Below are 18,762 nucleotides of genomic sequence, written 5' to 3' on the forward strand. Positions count from 1 at the left end.
GGGTAGTGCACAACCGCATGGGAGACTCAGCCCGGTCGTTGCGCCGCATTAATAGTGAGTAATGAGCAGTCAAATCATAAGCCCCACCTTTCCCACTGTAATTTGCTCTGAAGAAGCAACCATCAATACGCTCTTCTTTGAATCCGCTCATACTACTCCATCCGTCACTGTTTATACAGCGTGCTTCAGAAAAAAGAAAAAAAATTGTGGGACCAAGGCGACTAGCGATCAGCCTGAAAAATAGCATTGGTAGTTATAGTACGGCGTCTATTACTAGAGGGAATAATGCGTACACACATGCATGCAGTGCTTCCACCCCGGGTACACACATGCATGCACTTACTCCACTCCGTAGTAGTACAGTACATGGAGAGAAAATTGTGGACTTGATTGCGGTTACCACGCCCTAATTAATTGAGCATTAAACCAAACGCGTCTAAAGTCTCTCTGGTGGTGGAAATGCATTGAGAGGAATGCATCATAATGAAGCGCACCCTGTAAACTGTGATGGAGGGAGGAGTAGTATGAAGGAGCAAAACCAAGTACGCGTATGGCCAGTCGGTCAACGCACCTCCTCTTGGCATATCACTGACATGTGGGACAGGAGTGTGAGCAAACCGATCTCAATTGACGGCAAAGAGCCATCCCGCCGTTCCTTCAGAGAGACGAGGAGTGAGAACACACAGACGGGCTCGCACAGAGGCCAAGATATATTCGAGCATGGTTGGTTGATCGATATCATTCATTACATGTTGGGCTGCCGTTTTCTGCCCTTCTCCGGAATAAACGTGTACTTTATCAGAGATAAAAAATAAGAGTACAGACGCTCCACCATGCGGTTCTAGTAGTAGTACTACTCGTACTACTGCGCTTGGCACTTCACCTCTTTGTGAAGTCGAACAATGATGGTACTCCGCATGTTGGGTACTACAGTGTATGCCTCTGACAATCTGACACCGAATGGACTGATGGATGTCCACCGAGGGTAGGTTGCATTAGTCAAAAGGCGTAAGCGAGCTTCACCTTGTCCTGCAAGCTTCTCCTCGTTCTGCGAGTTGACGGGACACACCAAAAAGTAGTGCTAGTCCATACTCCCTCCTTTCCGGTTAATATGGCTTAATCTTTTTTGCGGGTAAATGAGAGAGCTTTATTCATATATAAGCATTCTTAGGATGATCAGCCAAGACACTGGTCACTATGAAGCGAGGTACCCCACAAAAAAGAAGAAGTAGGAAGCGAGGTGTTTCATCAAGCCAGCTCTCGGCCACATTCAAAGTGCAGCAAGCACGGTTCGCACGAAGATGCGCCGCGAGGTTTGCTGACCTGTTTACATGCTGAATAACAAAAAAAGAGGAAATATTACCGAGCGCTACTATTTGTAACAGGATATGAGCCAGAATTAAGCGAGAATTGTGGCGAGTGTTCCATGCAATCAACTTCCATTATCACATGCGAGAACCCTCGAACAGAACCAAATGTGTTGAAGATTGCTTTATCACATTTTAAAATTATAATAAGAGTGCAGACGCTCCTCCATCCGGTTCCTAGTACTAGTATAGTACGTACCTTTATAGACTATAGTAGTAGTACTAGTAAACTTTGCGCTTGGCTGTTCACCTATTCGGGAAGTCGAACAATAATAGCACTAGTAGTATAGTGTATGCTTCTGGCAATCTGACACCGAATTAACTGTTGCACGTCCACCGCCTGAGCGAGGGAGAGCTTGCATTAGTCAAAAGTTTCTCCTTGTCCTATGAGCCACCGCGCGCAAGCTTCTCCCGTCCTGCAACCTTCTCCTCGTTCGGCAAGTTGACAGGACACAGCAAAGTAATGCTAGTCCATACTACCTCCTCTCCGGTTAATATGGCTTAATTTCAAATGAGATAAATACACTGTCTGTCGCTGTATATTTGTAAAAATACGGTCAGTGGACTTCATAATACGCTCATTGCGCTCAATATATATATTTTCCAGTGTTTATACGGTCACTAGCTCACCCTGACTAAGTATGTGTGTGCATGCACGTGTAGGTTGAGCACTTGAGCGTGACCGTGTGTGTTCCGTTGTGTGCTCGGACATGCATGCATTAGGGCGTCGCGCGCGTTTTTGCGTCCATGTGTACGTGTGACTGTTGCATACACGTAGGGGGAGTACGTGTAGGGGCCACTAAGGAGCAGTCAAATCACACAGTAAGTTAGTCGGAAGAAGCAACCATCATTTCACTCTTGAATGACACGTACGCAATATAAAATGGTTGATATGGAGAGAAAAAGAAAACCACTATATATACACTAGCAGGAGCCTAAGCTACAAGCATGCTTGCTTAGGTTGCTCTCTTCACAAGCATAGAACGACGGGCCTGATCCCGCAGCTGGTGAAGGGAACAATGTTCTGCGTAGACGCGGTCGACATCGGCGAGGGAGAAAACCCACAGTCGGTGCGTCCCAATCGGGGGTCACCGCGGTATGGGCCGATGCCGCGTCCCAACCGCCCTTCTAGCTACAGCCCGATGTCCCAGGTAGTCCATCTTCCTTTTGGAGCCGGCTTGCTCCACTGCGGTAGCTCCATCTCCATGTCGATCTTTCTCTACTTCTACCGGCTTCTACTTGTGATGAGTTTATGTCTCATGAACTAGTGCCAGTACTATTATTCTAATCACACTTCTTCAATATCTTTGCCATCAGGGATACTCAGGTCGATTTTAGTGGAACTGCACAAAAGCATCGTATGATCCGAGGGTGCCATCTGTCTTTCCTTCGACAGGTTCTACCTGGCCAGGAAATTAAATCATGTTTAGGGTTTAGGTCGTAGTGACCCCATCAGTACTTTTTCTTTCGTACACGCTTTGACAACTTTTTTCTTTAGTTGTGAAGTAAATATTGGCTATGATCTGTGAATCATTGAGATGCATCAGCATGCGTGTTAGTTTTCCTTTGTATTTGATGGAATGTTGTAATGGGGCAACCTTGGAATAGGAATGAAAATGGAATTGAAAATTTCCGTTTTTCCGGAGAAAAAATGGAAACGGAGAGAAACCAACGTTTCGTTTCGTTGGATCGCGCCATCGAGCAAAACCAACGTTTAAATCACGTCTGTCATGTTCGTGTCTCACCCTCCTCCATGGCTCGACCCCACACGGTCGCTCGGCATGCCACTCACCGCAAACCGAGTATACGATAACTTTCCCACCTGCTTGTCGATGGATCGCGCCATGGAGTACTAGCACTACTGGATGAGATTGACGAGTTGGGGGAGGACAGCTAGCTGTAGCACGGACTCCCAAGAACTTTTTACATGCATGTTGTAGCCGGCTATTGCGACCTTTGAACGCGGAGCATCCGCGTGCACCCGGAAGCGGCGCGGGCGACACTCTCTCGGCCGGCGCGCCGCTTCAATGTCGGCGCCAGTGAGAGGTCGCGTCCGCTCTGGCCGGGCATGAATGCGGCACTGACCGTTTCGGGCGGGAAGCACGCGCGGGTAATGAAGAGGGTTCGGGATGGTCAAGACCGGCCGTGGCAGCGGTCCGGACGTGCGCAAACAAGAGATGTTGTACGTTAATATTGCTGCGTATATAATTAACAACGTAAATAATGTGCCAGTTGGACAAATATGATTGGAGATGGAGATGGAAATGGAATTTTACGTAAACACGGATATGCATGTCTATCTCTATGTGTGTGTGCGCGACGACTCTCGCGACCTGGAAGCGGGGGCGTGTTTTTGATCGAGTTTTCTTTCTTGGTACGTTAGAAAATAAATTGTCCGCCAGTTTTCGTTTCTTTTTTCCGGGAACGCGCGTATTCTATTTAAAACCACTGCTATGGAGATTTTTTTACTCCATTATAGCCTCTTGTTTGATAGAGTTTCTCGCGTCTCGCTCTCTCACCCTCTCCATATCAAAACAAGATGACAGTGTCCACTCTATCTCTCTCCTCACCGGTGGTCACGGATCCGGCCGAATCCCGTCCACTGCGGGAGGTGAGGAGGTGCAGCGTTGACATTGTCGCCGTCGGCGACGGAGGAAGCCGATGCTCACCGTCCTCTCGGAGCCGGCGCTGGCGCGGACGAAGATCCTCCGCGCCCTTGTTCGCTGCCGTCGTGTGGGCAGATCCTGCCCGCCCGCCTAAATGACATCTCGCCCACCTGAGGTATAACTTCTTGTACTGGTCCAGCTCCCCAGGTCGCTGCGTGCGGGTTTTCTTCTATGCGACTACTCCCCAGCTCCCCATGCATAGTAGCTAGGGTTCGTCGGCTGGTCCAACATCACCTACTAGTACTATTATAGAGGAAATGCCACTCAAAAAGTTGTCCTGATTTATTCCTCGGTGGAGGTATACATGTTGTTTCGGCAAAAAGTACATGGTGGTTGTGCGGTCATTGTCCATATGGTGGTAGTACTATCACTGGTTAAATGAAGAAATGCTCTTTTTTCTCGGGTATCCTGGTTTAGTTCCCATCAAGATAATTATGATGCTTCTGTTTGTTGGTGTACTTTTCATTAATTCTTATTGACAATTGAGATGTCGTTGCTAACCCTTTTTTATATTTTTGGAAACAGCGATGCGTGTCTCCATACCCGAGCATGTCTTCCTCAATTTTAGTGGAACTGCACAAAATTGGATGGCCATTGTTGTTCTGCCTCACTGTGCTCTGCCACGTGGTTCTTCCTTCCTCGAGCTTGATTACTGAGAAGAAACAGACCACAGTGAGGATTTGTCGAACTTCAAAGGTGCCTCACCCAAACTTGATGCCAAATGGATGATACATCACCACGATGACCTATCGATGCTCATGGTTGCGCCTCATGGTTGCGTCGGCTGGTGAAGCTGATCGATTTTCAATGAAAAAAAAGATGTCTTCCATCAGTGCTCTTTGCTTGTTACGCACAAAGATGATATCCTTCGTCAGTACACCTTGGTTGCGTTGGAGACGCAGTCGTCTTTCACGTTGGTGCAATTTTATTACACAATTGGCCATGAACCAAATGTTTCCTCGAAGAAGGATCGACGTTGGTACTAAGAGCATAAGTTTTGTATTGATTTCTAAGCCTTCTCACAACTTTGTCTCCAGCTCCCCTGTAATTTTATTTGTCCAGCTATTAACTTTGATTTAAAAAATGGTGTGGACTAAAAACCCGGATGGACGTAGTAGCCCTCCACTTTTATTTACTCCGCATATTAGATTTGACTGAAGTCAAACTTTGTAATACTCTCAAACCTTTCCGATAATTGAAATTAAAATTCTTTATTTGTACACACTCTCACACGTTTCCGATAATTTGGCGCATGTGTGGTTGTTCACTTAAGGGAGGGTAGTGTACCACACGTGAAGGACAGGAAGTGCGACCAGGACGCGTGGGCATGGATCATTAGTTCATCGGAAGTAGTACTAGTTTTCTTCACTGTACATTAAATAAAGAGTTCTGTTTCGTACTTACACAATTTAAAACGATTGTAATGGAGAGAATAAGAAAACCACTCCACTATATATTAGTCGTATACACGAGAGTACTATATGGACGCAGCTTCATTGACTTAGTGCACCTGCCTTTGGATTTATGATAGGTGGGCCCAAAATGTGGCTGGCTCACCTGTCATACAGCCAAAAGCAGGTGCAGTGAAGGCACCAGAGCTCAGCCCGTACTACAGTAGTATATATATAAGCGGGAGGCTCAGTGCTTGTTCGCTAGGGTTTGCACTCTCCACACGCTCGCCGCACTACATATATGTTACACGCTGGAGGCTCAGCGTTCATTTGCTAGGGTTTGCTATATTCACAGTCTCTCACCCTCTCTTCACCAGATCTAAAGAAGACTGCGTTGGCCTCTTGTCTCTCTCTCTCCCCTCACAGCTGGTGAAGGAGGCGTCCGTATCACGTCGCACCGGGAAGGGGAGGAGGTGCAGCGTTCACTCTATCGCCTTCGGCGAGGGAGGCAATCCACTGCCGGCTGCGCTGTTCTCTTTCACCCAGCGCCTGTGCGGGAGGGCCACCGACCCCTTCTTCCTCGCTGTCGTATGTAGTGTGGGCAGATCCGGCCTCCCGCCGCATGCCTTGCCACATCCCGACGACCCTAAGGTATAAGTTTCTTTGAAACCGTCATTGCTCTAGCTGCATGTGGATCTTTTTCGATCTGTAGTCGAATCTAGGTCTTGGTTCAAAGAGGAAAAAGGGTGCCGTGGGCTGGAGCAAGAATCTAGGAAGTGGTTCAATGAGGAAAGGAGGGGCAGAAAGTACTATAGACTGGCTATCCAGCCGCTTTGTAGGTCGAAAAGGGAAAAAGGGGGTAACCCAGTACACACATCTGTAAGGAACCGATCTCTTTGTTGAAAAGGGAAAGAAACTGGGGGGTCGGGTAGTTTGTGCAGGACTAGATTTGCTGCCCTCACATAGGAAGAAGGTTCAAAGAGAACAAATATGGGACCAGCGCATATATGCTGCTTGGCTACATACTCCGCATCACCCATTTATACGTGTGGACGCACATGGTGCTGGCATGTCCCATACAGCTATTTTGCTGTTGTTAATCTAAGAATGCCGCTGGAAAATTGAAGCAATGCCACTGTTAAAAGTAAATTACATTTTTTAACAAATGTTGTTTCAAGAGAATGTCTCTGTTAATATGAATCAATGCAACCGTTTTAGAAATGTTACTATCCTACTTTGTTTTCCATCCAAGATAAGTTAGATGCTTCTTTCTGTCACCGTTTGTTTCATCCTCCTTTATCGGCAAGTAATTGTTTCCTTTTTTGCCTCTGTTAAAACATGGCTATCGATTCAACTTGTTGCTATTGCGACATTTTGCTTCGCTACTCGAAACACTTATGTTTTAAGAGTGTTTTGTGCAGTTCAACTTGAATGTCACACCGGTGACTTTGCTTAATTTTGGTGGAACTGCACAAACGGAGATCGAGATTTGTTTCCAGTCTTCGTGGCGAGTTGTTTCAAATCTTGGTCTCAACCACATGATGTGCAGTGTGCTTTGAGATGTTGTGCTACTTGTTTTCGTATTGTTTTAAATAAATGTTGAATTGAAGCTATTGTATTGCTGTCTTTTCCCATTAAGTAGTGAACAAAAATGGGACCAACCCAGACATGATGCTTGTTGCTTTGTTACAACAAATTCAACATAACCCCCTTTATAAGCCAGTAATTGATGCCACTCTCACAATTAACTACTGAATCTTATTTCAAAACTGCAACACTTGTTAGGGATTGGCGGGATTACCATTTTTGTGGCCACATGTTTCATCCTCCTTTATTAGCCAGTAGTTGATTCCTTTTTTGCCTCTATTTAAACAGGGATATCTATTCAACTTGTTGCTATTGCGACATTTTGCTTCGCTACGCGAAACACTTTGCTTGATTTCAGTGCAACTGCACAAAACGAGATTGGATTTCCTATTCGTGTTGGCAGATTTGTATTTTATCTTGTCCGTCTCATGAAAGGTCAGTACAGGCCTTCATCCACATGATTGTGCAGTGTGCTTTGAGATGTTGTGCTACTTGTATTGGTACTGTTTTAAATAAATGCTTAATTGAAGCTATTGTATTGCTGTCTTTTCCCATTAAGTAGTGAACAAAAATGGGACCAACCCAGACATGATGCTTGTTGCTTTGTTACAACAAACTCTGCATCACCCCCTTTATAAGTAGATGGAAGCACATACTGTTGTTGCGCCCACTCTCCCCTGGAACTGTTTATGCTTTTCGTTAATCTAATGCCGCTGGTAAAATTAAGCAATGCCACTCTCAGAATTAATTAACTACTAAATCTTAGTTCAAAACTGCAACACTTGTTAGGAATGGTACTATCCTGCTTTGTAGTTCTTTCTACATGTTTAACCAAGGTATTGTTAAGACAATGTCTCTGTTAAAATGAATCAGTTCCATTGTTTCAGGAATGGTACTTTTCTGCTTTGTCATTCTTTATACATGTTGAAACAAGGCATTGTTAAGATAATGTCTCAGTCAATATGAATGAATCACACTGATGGAGAATTGCTACTCTCCTGCTTTGTTTCCCATTAAGATAAAGTAGATCAGTAGATGCTTTTCTTCTGGGAGTACAAGTCATCAACCGTTATTTCTCAGTAATTGTTTCCCTTATACCTATTGTTGCCTATAGGGATATCAAAATTAAAGCTCAGTTTTATTCCGACTTTGATTTATTTGAACTTCACAAAAGGAGCCAATGTGTCCAAGGCAAACTGCTGCATTACTGGGTCCAGTTGGTCATTCCACTTTGCAGAAAGAAGTAGTCACTGTTTGCGCTACATTACAGAAGGAATGACCGAGAAGCTTTACAGAGTATTATTAGACACCGGTGACATGACTAGTCTGCAGAGACCATTGGCAATTTAACAACACGTGGAGTGCCCTGGGCAAAAAGTGCCCAAACAAGTACAAGAAGCTACGACAGGACTCCACGATCATAGGCATTACATATTTTGAATGGGAAAAGCTTGTCAAAGTTTAATCGTTGATGTTAGCAAGAAGACGTTAGTTTAATATATTGGAATTGGAAAACCTGGTCAAAATTTGCTCATTGATGTTAGCCAGAAGACATGCATTTGATATTTTTGAGTGGGACGCCCTTGCTGTGAGCAGCGTCGAGTGTTTTTCCTATTCCTGTGTTCAGTTTAGAAGTAAATAGTTACTCTGCTGATATATTCCTGTTTTAAGAGTTTGTTCTGAATATTGTCTATGTAATGCCAGGCCTTGTGTTTGATTGCAAAGTTGAGCTTGGAATGTTGTGGCATGCGGCATCACGAGCTGTTCACCGTGCCTCCTGAGAATAATGCTTCGTATTGTTTGCATGTCGATCTAATGCCAGTGATTTGCTTGTTAAGAAGATCATCCTCTTCTGTTGTTTCCGTGCTTAAGAAGTTCATCGTCTGATGTTTCATTCATAGCCTATACGACAAGTCGGGTAGGTTAGACGTGAAACCATATGATCTTCCGACCAACTCATGATATTAGGCCCTGATTGGATCGTCGTTTTCCAACCAAAACTGCTTGTAAAACTGACACTTGTAAATTAAAGCAGATTTCTCGGGCGAAGGCGCTTGGTTGGTCGATTTCGACTAGTAAAATATCGGAAGTACTTCACACACGATAAAAACGCTGAACGACACTCGGACGATTGCTAATCCAGCCATTAGCTGCTGTTTCAGCCTTGCCCATGGATGGCATGATATGCACGTCGTGCATGTATCGTCTGGTAATGTCGTCCATATAGCAGTGGTCATAAAATATACACCGGTCTCTCAAATTACATGCGTAACCCGCCGGTTTTACTTACAGACCTCGGGCCCTCGGTTTCATTACGCCTGTATTTTACGCGTTGTTTCCGATGACGAGTAAATTACACTTGTATGTTAATACAGGTTTGAAATAAACCAGAGCTCCCAAGCGCGGCCTTAACGTTTCATGCCGTCTCAGTTTCTTGAAGGTGCTCATAGGTGTCTGATGATCCTGGCTTCCTGAATGAGCAGCGGGCGTTGTCTCAGACCATCCGTAGTGCCCGCGAGGCCCTCTTCGTTGTCCTTCGAGTTGTTGCGCTCGCCGTGGCGCCGAGCATTGTTAACATCGTCAACGAACATGAGGATTCAGGAGATGACTTTATTTTGATTGGATGACACTAGGGACCCACTAGGGCCATAGCTGTACGTACGCAAGTGCCTCCTTATTATGTACAACTATATTTTTTTTGCTTTCTCCTGGTTTCCTGACATCACGGTCCCACACCATTGTCAACCTATGTAGTCAATATAAATGAGAGAATTGCACAAGGTGTGGCCGACAGCTGGGACCAAACAGCTCGAGCAGTATTTGTGTTTTTGAGGCGTGAGCACTGCAGAGTTTTTCTTGGCGATGATTTCGTTGTTGTTCAGAGGAGACCAGGGTATTAACTGGGCGGGCTGTGGCCCGTCTAGCCCAGGCCAGATATCCAGCCCAGATACTAAATTTTTCAAGATGAAAATGGCTAGCCTGGCTATACGTCTTTTTGAGGAATACCCAGGCAAGGTCAACTTGTTATTCTCCGCCCCGCTGGGCTGCAAATCTTTCCTAGGAGGGACGCATTAGGCTTAACAGGAAAATGGGCTTTAAAATAATAAATGGGATGTAATTATAAAAACTGGGCAGTAACTATAAAAAAATGCACCAAACACGAAATTAGTTGATAAAATATTATTTATGGATTTTGAAAATCTTAAATTTTCATTGTTGCGTGCGCAATGTTTCATTGGATTTTTACGTAATACAAATTTATATTTAATCTGACTAGAAATTTCGGGATAAAAATATTTCGGATCCCATCAAAATGTGGGAAATTTTATTGAATTCTGTCTTCAACGGTTGGTTGAAATTATTAATCGTTGTCCTAGCTAGAAAATGGGCTGTACTTTTAACAAACTGTAAATGGGCTATTGTAAATTCCATTAGAATTCAAAAATGGGATGTACATTCTTACAAAACGCAAATGGGCTATAAGTTCTCTGCCACACACTTGTGGGCCTACTAAGTGACGCGTCCCCTAAAAAAAATAAGTTGACGTGTATGCAAGGCTTTGTCAACTTATTATAGTCAACACACGGTTCTAGCAGCAGTGGCCGTTGGATGTCTATCCAACGGATGTCGTGCTTCTTCTTCAATATCGGATATTCTTAGCTTCGGCCGCCCAAAAAATGATTCCTCCCGCTGACATCTGGGGCGCACCGTTTCGGAGGCTGACCTGTGGGCCTACTAAGTTGGAGCGTACCAAGGGCTTTGTCAACTTAGTCAATATAAACGATTCTAGCTTCAGTGACCGTACGATGTCCATCCAATGGCCGTAGTGCTTCTTCAACCTCTGGTCATCTTGGTCCAGCCGCCCAAAGCAGCGCTGGTTGTGCCGCCTGCTCCTGTCTCCCGTGGCCGGCTGTGCTGCCGCAGAGGCCTCACCGCCCCCATACTACTCCCACCACTGGCCAGGCCATCCCTCCACTCACCCACACCCCCTGTTATTCTGCGGCGACGACAGCCTCACACCGCAGCCGAACCAGTGAACCCTCGTACTCCTCTCCGCGCGGGCTTCCACTGCTGCGTCTTCCCCAGCTCCGCGTCGTCCCCTTCCTAGGCCTCGCCGTCGTCCACCGCCCTGGTGCTCTCGGCGCGGCGTGTTCAACGTGGTCAACGACCGACTTCCATCGGAAGAGTACTGTACGTGGAGAGGCTGACAGCTGGGTCCACGGCGGCCGCAAGGAAGTGCCTCCTTATTACACGCAAAATAATTATTCCTCCACCTGACATCGGGGACCCACCGGACAGGCCACCTTATTTCGTGAAAAAAATGTTTCCCCCCTGACTGCTTGGACCCACTAGACGGGCCACCGTATTTCGCGAAAAAAACGTTTCCCCCGCTGTCAGCTCGGACCCACCGGAAGTGCCTCCTTATTACGCACAAAAAAATGAATACTCTCCCTGCTAGCTGGGACCCACCTTGGTGGGAGGCTGACTTGTGGGCCTACTAAGTTGACGGCGACTGAGGGCTTTGTCAACTTAGTCAATATGAACGATTCTAGCTCCAGTGACCGTACGATGTCCATCCAACGGCCGTAGTGCTTCTTCAACCTCTGGTCTTCTTGCTCCAACCGCCCAAAGCAGCGCCGGTCGTGCCACCTGCTCCCGCCTCCCCTGGCCGGCTGTGCTGCCGCGGAGGCCTCACCGCCCCTACTATTCCCACTGCTGGCCAGGCCCTGCGGCGACGGCAGCCTCACACCGTAGCCGAACGAGCGAACCCTCATACTCCTCTCCGCGTGGGCACCCACTGCCGCATCTTCGCCGGCTCCGCATCGTCCCCTTCCTAGGCCTCTCCGTCGTCCACCGCCCTGGTGCTCTCGGCGCGGCGTGGTCAACGTGGTCAAGGAACGACTTCCATCGGACGTGGACTGTACGTGGAGAGGCTGACAGCTGGGTCCACGGCGGTAGCAAGGAAGTGCCTCCTTATTACGCAGAAAATAATGATTCCTCCACCTGACAGCAGGAACCCACCGGACGGGCCACCGTATTTCGCAAAAAAAGTTTTCCCCCTGACTGCTGGGACCCACCAACTACACCTTCGCACGCAAGGAAGTGCGTCCGGGCAAAAAAAACAATTCGCCCCCCTGACTTCTAGGACCCACCAGCTACATCTTCGCACACAAGGAAGTGCGTCCGGGCAAAAAAACAAAATGATTCGCCCCCTGACTGCTGGGACCCACCAGCTACATCTTCGCAGGCAAGGAAGTGCCTGACAGTCGGGACCACCTGGTCGAAGCGTACGTAGCATTGTCATTCTGGTCGCGAACGTGTACGCACATATATACTGGTCGATGTAGAGGCGCGCACGTGTCGTAGTAGAGGCGCGTACGTGTCGTAGTAGAGGCGCGCACGTAGCATGTACACATACGTACAGCGGCCAGGGTGCAAGTAAGAAAATACGGCCACATACGTACATACGGGCAGGGTCTCGAACGCCTACTCGCGCATACGTACGACGAGGGCTCGTGTACATGGCTCGGTCGGAACGGAGAAACAGCGTCGTCGTCGTGTTCATGGGGAGGCAACGGAATGCGTCATGTTCATGGGGAGGCAACGGAATGCGTCGTGTTCATGGGGAGGGGTGTGGCGTACCGCAAAATGGAGGAAACGGACCTCCTACGGTCAAAACGGGGGTCCTGTTGATCGGGAGGAGTGTGGCGTACCGCAAAACGGAGGAAACGGACCTCCTACGGTCGAAACGGGGGTCCTGTTGATCGGGAGGGGTGTGGCGTACCGCAAAACGGAGGAAACTGACCTCCTACGGTCGAATCGGGGCTCCTGTTGATCGGGAGGGGTGTGGCGTACCGCAAAACGGAGGAAACTAACCTCCTACGGTCGAATCGGGGCTCCTGTTGATCGGGAGGGGTGCGGCGTACCGCAAAACGGATGAAACGGACCTCCTACGGTCGAAACGGGGGTCCTGTTGATCGGGAGGGGTGTGGCGTACCGCAAAACGGACGAAACGGACCTCCTACGGTCGAAACGGGGGTCCTGTTCATCAGGAGGGGTGTGGCGTACCACAAAACGGGACTCCACGGGATACTGTTCATCTCCACCGTCGACCTCCTCCAGCCTCCACGGGCTACCGTCGACCTCCTCCAGCCTCCACGGGCTCCTGTTCATCCAGCCTCCACCGCGCGCTACTCCACCGGCTACTATTCAACCACCCCTCCACAGGCACCCCTCCACCGTCTACTATTCATCCAGCCCTCCACACCACGGGGTCCTGTTCAACCGCCCCTCCACGGGCACCCCTCCACCGTCTACTGTTCATCCAGCCCTCCACACCACGGGGTCCTGTTCATCCAGAGGCAACGCCAACGCTCACTGTTCATCCACCCCCCTGCAACGCTCACTGTTCATCCAATCGATCGGCTTCAGTTAGCAGCAGTAGCGAAGGAATCACTCGATCGGGTTCAGTTAACAGCCATCGATCGATCGCTCGGGTTCAGTAACGCGTAGCCTGCAGTGCAATCGCTCGGGTTCAGTTAGAGCCCAACGCCTCGCTCGGGTTCAGTTAGAGCCAACGCCTCGCACACACGCGCGTACGTGTACGAGAGAAACGCGCATCGCTCGGCCCCCGACCTCCCACCGTAACCGGGAACTCCCCGAAATTTTCCTCCCCCTCGCTTCTACCACGGTTTTTTCCGTCATGGACGGCCCAAAGAATGTCATGCAGCTCCGTCTCCGGCCCGCCCAGGACGAAAAGCCCATTTTCTCTCATGATTTTTTGTCATAGATGTAGGAGCCCACCACATCTATGATGATACCGGGTTTTGTCACAATTATCGTCATAGAAGTGTCATATGTATGATAGAAAAAAAATTGTTCGGCCCAAAATGTCACGGATGTGTCTTTTTTTTGTAGTGCTATAACTTGCAAGATTGGATCTAGAACATAGATATAATAATGGTGATAACATAAACGGTTCAGATCTAAAATCATGGCACCCTGGCCCAAAGTGACAAGCATTAAGCATGGCAAAGTCATAGCAACATCAATCTCAGAACATAATGGATACTAGGGATCAAGCCCTAACAAAACTAACTCAATTACATGATGAATCTCATCCAACTCCTCACCGACCAGCGAGCCTATGAAGGAATTACTCACTCCGGTGGGGAGCATCATGGAATTGGCGATGGAGAAGGGTTGGTGATGACGAAGATCGAAGACCCCCCCTCTCTGGAGCCCCAAACGGACTCCAGGTCTGGCCTCCCGATGAAGAACAGGAGGTGGCGACGGCTCCGTCTCGTGAAACGTGATAATCTTCCTCTCCTATTTTTTCCTCAGAAAATGAGATTTTATAGTCAGGGTTGAGGTCTGCGGGGCCACCAGGTGGGGACAACCCACCTGGGCGTGCCTGGAGGGGGGCACCCTGGTGGGTTCTGCCCACCCAGGTGCCCCCTCTGGTGGTTCTTGGCTCCAGAAATTATCTTTTATTGTATAAAAATTCCTCGCAAAGTTTCGTTCCAATCCGAGAACTTTTATTTCTGCACAAAAACAACACCATGGTAGTTCTACTGAAAACAGTGTCAGTCCGGGCTAGTTTCATTCAAATCATACAAATTAGAGTCCAAAACAAGAGGGAAAAAGTGTTAGGAAAAGTAGATACGATGGAGACGTATCAACTCCCCCAAGCTTAAACCTTTGCTTGTCGTCAATCAATTCAGTTGATAAACTAAAAGTGAAAAAGAAAAACTTTTACGAACTCTTTTGCTCTTGTTTACATAAATAAGCTTAAGTAGCACCCAGGTTTTCAGCCAATATCAAGACTAACCATGTCCACAATAACTCTTAAAAATTATATTAACTCATATCAATGGCATAATCAACTAGCGAGCAATAACAAGTTATCTCAAATGACAACACTTTGTCAAAACAACCATGATATAATATGACAATAGTGGTATCTCGCTAGCCCTTTTTGAGACTGCAAAACATAAATGGAGAGCACCTCCATAGTTAAAGCAGTGACTAAACATTGTAATTCATGGTAGAGAAGATCCAATCATGATGCACCCAACATTAGCTACACACAATGCATGAGGATGACAATAGTGCTCTCAGGTTCTGGCACTTATTTGAGAAGGTGATGACACAACATAAAAGTAAATAGATAGTCCTTCGCAGAGGGAAGCAGTGATTTGCGGAGGCGCCAGAGCTCAAGTTTTTAAAATAGAGGTAAATGAAATTTTGAGAAATTCACCCTTCTTGTTTACTTCGCGACCATTAGTTATCGGTATCTTCCATGCTAAACACATTAGTGGCGGTTCCCAAGCGATAAAAGTAAAGGTTTACTCCCCCTCCACCAAAAATCACACTCCACGCCTGGTCCGAAACAACGGGTACCGTCCATACCAACAACAGTCCTAGGGTAGTTTTGTTTATTTGTTTGCAATTTGAATTCGGGACTGGGAATCCCTATTACCGCCCCTCTCGTGCACGGACGAGTGAATAAACACTCATGATGAGAATAACCCGCTTAGCATGGAAGATACTGACTAGCTACCTCCTGTCGCTCTATGGACAAACTAGGCACACAAAAAGGATATTTATTTGAAGTTTTTAGAGGTGGCACATGCAAATTTACTTAGGGACGGCAGGGTAATACCGCACATAGGTAGGTATGATGGACTCATCTAGAATAACTTGGTTTTCAGGATTTTGATGCAGAAGCAGTAATTCCTCTTAGTACAGGCGAAGGCTAGCAATTAGATTGAGAAGCGACCAGCTAGAGAGCGAAAACGGTCATGAACATGCATTATGCATAAGTAACATTGGATGCTAGCATGAGTAGGATATGAACACCATGAACATAAATATCATAGAGGCTATGTTGGTTTTGATTCAACTACATGCATGAACATGTGCCAAGTCAAGCCACTCAAACATTCAGAGGAGGATACCATATCATCATACTACATCACAATCATTTTAACGCAATGTTGACATCCAAGATAAATCATTATCCACTCCTAGCTACTTAAGCATGGCATGAGAAACTATAATCTCTAATTGTCATTGCAAACATGTTTGATCATAATTTGCTGAATCATGGATACTAGGTTAAACATATTTACAAAAACAGAAAAAGTTGAGTTCATACCGTTTCTCTCTGCCACAACCAGTTCATCAAATGCATATGAGAGACACTCAACATTTTCATCGTGGTCTTCTCCTTGGTATGTGTCACGGGAAACCACGACCACCTATGGGACCAGGAGGCCCCTTGCTGGTTCGGCAGGGGGACGTCACGTTGCACAAGGATAAGACGAGCGTGGGGCAGCACGACAGAGATCACAAAGGAAATTTTACCCAGGGTTCAGGCCGCCGCGAGGCGTAAAACCCTACTCCTGCTTTGGTGGATTGATAGTGGAAAGGTGGTGGTGGAGCGTAGTACACTTGCCCGGCAAGGGTTGCCTCAGGGCGATAGTTGCTACGTGCATATGGGGGTGTGAGTTATCCAACCTTCTCACCCTTCCTACGGTTGCCATGGGCCTCCTTTTATAGATCAAGGGGTTACCACAATGGCAAAGTAGTCATTACACACTGATAAGATAGCAAACAGTGCTATCATACCTAACTTTGCGGGCTAACAGGGTGCATTAAATGCACCGCTTAGTGTCACATCGTTGGTTGCCCGGCAAGACTTGCCGGGCTATCTTGCCATCTCCGCGCCTGCTCGCTTGACACGTCGCAGGACGGGTGTCATCTGCGGGTTTCTCCTATAGAAAATGACTGCCATGTGGCGAATGGCTGCCACTTTATCACCTTGCGGCTTGACACCGCACTGATCGACGACGTGGGTCGTGGTAGAGTGGTTAGTGAGGTGGTTTCGCCTTCGTGAGTCCCGGCAGGCTCTGTCGGATGCTTCGATTGTCTACTTCTAGGGGTGGCCTCGCCCCTTGCTTGGCTCGCCTGCCCGGCAAGGGAGGCTTTTCTCTTGATGATATCCTGCTTCTCTGGTTTGATCTTGGTCCCTTTGATCTGCATGTTGGTCCTTCAAATCTCTAGGGTTCTTGCACTCTGATTTGGGCTGGTGCTTCAATCTTGTCCCCGCGCCTGTGCATAGTCTGGGCAACAGACCCAGTGTTTGTTTCACCGATAGAAGCTCCCGGGCCTGCCCCGAACGTGCTGCCGAGCGTCGTCGTGGTAGGGCCTAATAAGTGCACAGGTGAGGGTTGCTGAAGAGGCTGGTCTCTTGAGGTCCTCTTTGCTTCTTCATTAGCCTTGATTCCAGGCCAGTTTTCCGGTTTCCCCGCGCGTCGTGTAAAGCCAATAGTGGTGGGGCCGCTCCAGTAATGGCCCGTGAATGACTTTAATGCACGGGGTAGAAATGGACAATTCACTCTTCCCACCACGCCCTTATCCTTGGCCACGTATGCTGCATGCATCGCGCGGGGTAGGTAACGGAGGCTCGTGGCGTCGGAGAGCATCAAGGTGAGGGCCCGGTCGTCTTGAATTGGCGGAGGAGGACGGTGGCTGCCTGTTGATGAAGCAGCTCCCTTCCTCATCCCGCCTATAAAAGGGAGGGGCGAATTAGGGCGGAGCCACTTATCCTCGCATTCCTCCTCTTCTTTCTTCTGCTTCTACTGGTTATGTTGGGAAAAAGGGCTTGGGGCCGTGCCCCGGGCTCTATCTTGAAGCTTCCCCTGGATCTGGAAGGGGGACTCGGGCCGCGCGGCGACTACGTCGGGAGTGGCAATCCCGGCGTGCTTGCCACCGGGCCACCCGTGGCCTTGACTTCAGTGGGAGGGGACGCGAATGACACCATGTCGAGGCTCTAAGTGGGCATGGCGTGTGGTAGTCGATCGCTCCCCATTCTTCTTCCCTTCACAACGTTGGGGAGGAGTCATGGAAGAGATTCGCCGCTAGTAGAGGCGAACCTGACTCCTCCTAGAGTCGCTCTTCTGTCGTGCAGGAAGGCTCCCTGGTCTCATATACGTCTCCGGGACATGCGGTGACTTCAAATGTTAGGGCTCCTAGGGACAACCATGCTCTCTGTGGGGAAACTCAGAGAGCACGGCGCTTGATGTGAGGGCCACGCCGAGGTCTTCGGGTGGTAGTGATGCGGATGGCAGTGGCAACCCACGATGCGTCAAGAACGGGGACGACCATTTAGACGAGTCGTGTTTGCCGGTGACTCTGTGCCCCCCATCTGGTCCTCCGGCAGCATCACCATCCACGTCCACCCTCCGGTTTCTTCCTCCTTGCTGGGGAGCGGTGCCGTCCTGATCCTGGGGAGGCGCTGAGGGAGTCCTGGATTAGGGGGTCCTCGGACTACCGGACTACATACTTCTGCCGGACTGTTGGACTATGAAGATGCAAGATTGAAGACTTCGTCCCATGTCCGGGTGGGACTCTCCTTTGCGTGGAAGGCAAGCTTGGCAATACGGATATGTAGATCTCCTCCCTTGTAACCGACTCTGTGTAACCCTAGCCCCCTCCGGTGTCTATATAAACCGAAGGGTTTAGTCCGTAGGACAGGAACAATCATAATCATAGGCTAGCCTCTAGGGTTTAGCCTCTTCGATCTCGTGGTAGATCAATTCTTGTAATAGTCATATCATCAAGATCAATCAAGCAGGAAGTAGGGTATTACCTCCATCGAGAGGGCCTGAACCTGGGTAAACAATGTGTCCCCCACCTCCTGTTACCATCCGCCTTAGACGCACAGTTCGGGACCCCCTAACCGAG

The sequence above is a fragment of the Aegilops tauschii genome, chromosome 6 (genome assembly GCF_002575655.3).
Source record: "Aegilops tauschii subsp. strangulata cultivar AL8/78 chromosome 6, Aet v6.0, whole genome shotgun sequence".
NCBI classification, from domain to species: Eukaryota; Viridiplantae; Streptophyta; class Magnoliopsida; order Poales; family Poaceae; genus Aegilops; species Aegilops tauschii.